The sequence below is a fragment of the Podarcis bocagei genome, assembly GCF_964188305.1.
Source record: "Podarcis bocagei genome assembly, chromosome: 3".
In the NCBI taxonomy this organism is placed as follows: domain Eukaryota; kingdom Metazoa; phylum Chordata; class Lepidosauria; order Squamata; family Lacertidae; genus Podarcis; species Podarcis bocagei.
The window spans coordinates 73922551-73928777 of record NC_138127.1 but is presented as its reverse complement, the minus strand read 5'-3'; the positions used below and the strand labels follow the sequence as shown (position 1 = coordinate 73928777).

General features: G+C 41.8%; 1 long non-coding RNA gene across 1 annotated transcript; it reads left to right on the top strand.

Moving 5' to 3' along the window:
* The first annotated feature begins 2268 nt into the window (after nt 1-2268).
* On the top strand, nt 2269-5860 carry LOC308583850. The gene is made up of 3 exons (XR_014006463.1): nt 2269-2397; nt 3247-3326; nt 5836-5860. It is a non-coding gene; the product is annotated as an uncharacterized lncRNA (long non-coding RNA).
* The last annotated feature ends 367 nt before the right edge of the window (nt 5861-6227 follow it).

Here is a 6227-nt window from a genome sequence, read left to right as displayed (position 1 = left end):
TACTATGGCTTCATGCTGTAGTAATTCTACATATGTTCCCACTGCTGTTCTCCACTAAGTGACTGGTGACAGCAATGTCAATGCAGAGAGCAGGGTGAAATCAAAGCAGTCTGGGAAATGCATATCCTGTCCTGATTTACATAGTATCCAAATTTGCAATGGATTGAATATATTATATGGGGCTTCATACTGAAGCACTAGCATTTCTTCATTGGGAATGGACATCTTCGTGGCATCCGGTTCAGCATCAGTGAGACTTCAACTACCCTAATATCTGCTGGAACTCAAATTCTGTGAAGAATGTAAGATCCAAGAAATCCCTCCATTGTCTTGCTAACCATTTCATTTCCCAGAAGGTGGAAGAAGCAACAATAGAATCATTGATGTTGGACCGGGTCCTCACAAACAGGGAGGAACTGCTCCATGAGGCTGGAAGTACTAGGAACCTTGGGAGGAAGTGATCATGTCCTCTTGGGTTTCATGATAAAAAGGCAAGGGAAATCTGGGTGTAATTGAACATGCTCTCTGGACTTGAGGCTGATTTCAAAAAGCTTAAGGAACTACTGAGTGAGATCCCATGGTGAGAAATACTCAAAGAAAATGAACTTCAGGAAGGATGGAAGCTTCTTGAAGGTGAAATATTGAAGGCACAAATGCAAACAATTCCAACGGGGGGGGGGGGAGTGAGGGGTATCTAAGGAAACCAGTGTGGCTGCATAAGGAACTTACAGATGAGCTCAGATTTAAGAAGGGCACACATAAGAAATGGAATAAAGGGGAAAGTATGAAAGGTCTACACGAGTAGCCAGAAGTTGCAGGGAGAAGATTAGGTGAGCCAATGCTCAGAATGAGCTCAGGCTTTCAAGAGAGGTAAAAAATAATAATAAAGGTTTATTTGACAATGTTTGAAGCAAGAGGAAGAACAAGGAAGTAGTTTTCCCATTATCATCTTGGTTACCCTCCTCTGCACATGCTCCAGTTTGTCAATATCCTTCTTAAACTGTGGTGCCCAGAATTGGGCACAGTATTCCAGGTGTGGCCTAACCAAGGCAGAATAGAATGGTACTATTACTTCACTTGATCTGGACACTGTACTTCTGTTTATGCAGCCTGGACTAGCATTAGAATAGTTCAAGCCATAAAGGAAGGAAGCCTCAACATAAGGAAAATTTGTTGGAACATGTGCAACTCTAGGCTGCTCTTTCGCCTTCTCCGATCTCCAATTTAAGGGTACACACCAGGATTACAGTTGCTCAGGTGCTTTATTACCTGTCCAGCTCAAAACTCTGCATTCCTTTCCCCTGCCACCAAGTTCTGGGAATGTGTCTAAGCAATCCATGTATGCATGCTGAACACTACACAGATCTCATTTTTATTCATTTTGTGTATCTGACCTTTCTTAAAAAGGAAGTAGTGGTGGATTGCAAATTTCTAAATAAACATTTTCAACTAAATGAATGGATCATGTGAACAGGCCCTCAGCTGTCCTATAGACAGATGTGAGACATCATACAACAGTGAAGTTCACCTATTAATCCTACCATTTTAATACGCTGGATTTAAAAGTTGAAGTATCGTGTTCCCTTAATTAAATGTGGATTCCCATAGAAGTTAAGCCCATCCCATCTTTGCTACATTTTTATATTTGTTGATAACTTTGCTTTTCCTCAATCCTTTCCACGTTCATCTATTTTATTTCCGCAGTTTTAGTACCATTTTATGATCTGAATTATGTTTTATATCCTGTTTCTCTACACTGCTTGGCTGTTCTCTGAATTTAGAACACTGTGTAAATTCTAAAATAAATTAAAGGTTTTAAAATGTTCATTTTTTTAAAAAAGGTAAAAGCTACGCAAAATGCTAAATACAATATAAATATAGATAGCATGAAATTAATAAGAGACCCAAAATGCAATTGTTGATATTTATTTATGATTGACAATCAAATAAATGCTTTTGCCATTTGTATTAAAAACTTATGGTCATTTTTTCTCAGTTTGAAAGACTGAGCAAATCCACATTTGTCAAAGTTGAAAGTCTAGAAATAAAGATCCAGTAGTACAAACTCAAGAAGTATAACACATTATATATGCAGGTTTTGGTGTCTTCGGGTGTCTTCCCGTGTAAGAGTTGGGGTGTCTAGGCGACGTTTCGACGAGGTCTCACTCGTCATCTTCAGGCTGGTGCTTTCGGCTTCTTGTTACTGGAACAGAGCAGGATCTCAGTGTTTTAGTTCCTATAAATACTGTTGAGGGGGTGTGGTGTATAGCCTCCAACGTTCTGGGCAGAGAGGAAGTTTCCAGGTTAGTGTGCCTTTTCTTCTTTTGTTCATTAATTACTTGAGGGATATCTTGAGTGATTTCTTGAGTGATATTCTGAGTACCACTTAGGAGGGTCGTTAGGTGTGGATTAGTTGCTAAAGCTTTCGTGTCTTGACCTCTTGAGCTTGTGAAAAGTTTTTTCTGAGAAGATGGCTGTACTGCACTTAGTTGTGCTCTGGCTTGGCTTCGTGTATAGGGGCGAGCTGTGGTTTTGTGCCCTGTGCCAGCCAGATCTGTGTAGGGATTGCAGGGGGGTGCAGCATCCGGAGGTGCCACTATGGTTTGGCTACTGGATGGTGTCTGTAATTTATCTGTGGAGAGGGTCTGGGTTTGGGTCTGGTGTGGTTGATTGGAGATGGCGTTCTGTGTGTCTCTGGTTCTGGTGTCGGTTTTTGTGGGGAGGGCTAATTTCCAGATGTCTGGCAGGCGGGACGTGTCGTCACGCTTGTTCATGTTGTGAGGGTGTTTCTCTATCTCGATGGCTTCCATGATTATTCTCTTGTGGTGATGTTCCATGTTAAAGAGCAATTTGGAATCTGCAAAATTAATTTCGTGTCCTGTTTCTTTCATGTGTTGGTAAAGAGAGGAAGTTTTTTCTTCTTTTTTGACGGCATTCTTGTGTTCTGCGATACGTGCATTTATTCGTCTGTTTGTTTGTCCAATGTACGTGGCTGGGCAGACTTTGCAGGGTATTTCATAGACCCCTTGGTTTTCTAATTGGATTTTATCTTTGGAAGTTCCCAGGTTAGTGTGCCTTTTCTTCTTTTGTTCATTAATTACTTGAGGGATATCTTGAGTGATTTCTTGAGTGATATCCCTCAAGTAATTAATGAACAAAAGAAGAAAAGGCACACTAACCTGGGAACTTCCTCTCTGCCCAGAACGTTGGAGGATATACACCACACCCCCTCAACAGTATTTATAGGAACTCAAACACTGAGATCCTGCTCTGTTCCAGTAACAAGAAGCCGAAAGCACCAGCCTGAAGATGACGAGTGAGACCTCGTCGAAACGTCGCCTAGACACCCCAACTCTTACACGGGAAGACACCCGAAGACACCAAAACCTGCATTCCTGTACCCGTGAAAATCTACGAAAGCATATATATATATATATATATATATATATATATATATATATATATATGCAGGTTTTGGTGTACATAAACAAACAGTACATAACATATCAGACAGGATCCTCACCTCAACTGAAACCAAAGTACTCTCCAAAGGTTTCAACTTCGCAGTCGCCCCGAGACGCATCCCCACGGAAAACATCATATGCGGAGTCGAAGCTAGCCTAACCAAAATCAACCCAGATGAAGCCAATAAAATCAGACTCGAAGTCACCAACATCCTCTGCTCCAGCAAACCACCCAGAAGCAATTTACACAAAGAAGAACAGAAAGCACTCACCAACCTGAGGAAAGACAACAACATAATCATTCTCCCAGCAGACAAAGGTAATGCCACTGTTGTGATGAACACATCGGACTACCAAGCAAAACTATCAAATCTACTCCAAGACCCTACCTACCAACCTATAAAAACAGATCCCACCACCTATCTGGAAAAAACCACCAAATCCAAAATAAAAGCCTCTCCTATCAGTGAAGAAATCCAGCTAAGAATCATCCCCAGAGAAAAATCATCCAGATGCCCCAAACTCTACGGTCTCCCCAAGATACACAAAGAAGGAACACCACTCAGACCAATAGTCAGCTCCATAGGCTCACCTCTACAAAATCTCGCTAAATTTCTCGCTAAGCAACTTCAGCCCTATGCAGAATCTATCGCTTCACACGTTACAAACTCCTTCCAGTTCATAGAAACAATAAAGAAGCAAAACCTACATCCCGATGACCTACTTGTGAGCTTCGATGTTGTATCTCTCTTCACACAAGTGCCCATTAATGAAGCCTTGACAGCCATTCAAAACAAATACAATCCCCCCCGAATACATCCTGGACCTGACCAACCACTGCCTAACCAACACGTACTTCATCCACAATGGACAAAGATACAAACAGATAGAAGGAGCACCTATGGGATCACCCCTCTCACCGGTCATCGCAAATCTGTACATGGAACACTTTGAAACCAATGCTTTAGACAAGTCAGAACACAAACCCAAACTTTGGCTCAGATATGTTGACGACACCTTTGTAATTTGGCCACACGGGAAGGAAAAACGAGATAGCTTCCTCACACATCTCAACAGCCTACACCCCAAAATACAATTCACTATGGAAATAGAAGCCAACAACCAACTTCCCTTCCTTGACGTCCTAATCTACAAAAAACCTGATGGCTCCCTAGGACACACTATCTACCGGAAAAAAACACACACCAACCGCTACTTACATGCACAATCACACCACCACCCTGCACAAATAAACTCCGTAGCCAAGACTCTCATCTCCAGAACCAAACGCCTGGCTGACAAAGACCACTTGACAACTGAGTTACAGAATCTCTCAAATGTGTTAATCGCCAACGGATACCAGCAAAACAGGGTTACGAAGCTAATCCAAAAAGAAACACCCCCCAAAAACCAAGACACAGAAGAAAACAATGGCATGGCCCTCCTTCCTTATATCAAGGGCACTACAGATAAAATTAGCAAAATCCTCCATAAACACAATATCAAAACAGCCTTTTGCACCAACCAAAAAATAGCCAATATCCTCAGAAACCCAAAAGATAAAATCCAGTTAGAAAACCAAGGGGTCTATGAAATACCCTGCAAAGTCTGCCCAGCCACGTACATTGGACAAACAAACAGACGAATAAATGCACGTATCGCAGAACACAAGAATGCCGTCAAAAAAGAAGAAAAAACTTCCTCTCTTTACCAACACATGAAAGAAACAGGACACGAAATTAATTTTGCAGATTCCAAATTGCTCTTTAACATGGAACATCACCACAAGAGAATAATCATGGAAGCCATCGAGATAGAGAAACACCCTCACAACATGAACAAGCGTGACGACACGTCCCGCCTGCCAGACATCTGGAAATTAGCCCTCCCCACAAAAACCGACACCAGAACCAGAGGCACACAGAACGCCATCTCCAATCAACCACACCAGACCCAAACCCAGACCCTCTCCACAGATAAATTACAGACACCATCCAGTAGCCAAACCATAGTGGCACCTCCGGATGCTGCACCCCCCTGCAATCCCTACACAGATCTGGCTGGCACAGGGCACAAAACCACAGCTCGCCCCTATACTCGAAGCCAAGCCAGAGCACAACTAAGTGCAGTACAGCCATCTTCTCAGAAAAACTCTTCACTAGCTCAAGAGGTCAAGACACGAAAGCTTTAGCAACTAATCCACACCTAATGACCCTCCTAAGTGGTACTCAGAATATCACTCAAGAAATCACTCAAGATATCCCTCAAGTAATTAATGAACAAAAGAAGAAAAGGCACAATAACCTGGGAACTTCCTCTCTGCCCAGAACGTTGGAGGCTATACACCACACCCCCTCAACAGTATTTATAGGAACTCAAACACTGAGATCCTGCTCTGTTCTATTTTTTTTTTTTTATAAAATTTTTATTGGTTTTACAAAATTTTTAAGAAAAACAGACAAACATTAAGAATAACAAACATACACGTATAGTTTCAAACATATTTTCATAAACCTCCTTTCTGGGACTTCCCCATACCCCCCCTCTCTGCATCCCAATGTCCATAGTTCAGCTAGCAACTCCCAGTTATTACTTTCCACTCTCTATCCTCTTAGTCCTCTCTTACACTCTGACCTTATGTCCCTGTACCCCTTTGTTTCTGGAAACTACGACATTTTAACATTCATTAAGTTTATAGTAGTCCTTAAGATAGCTTTTAAATTTTTTCCATTCTTCTTCTACCGTCTCTTTTTGTTGGTCACG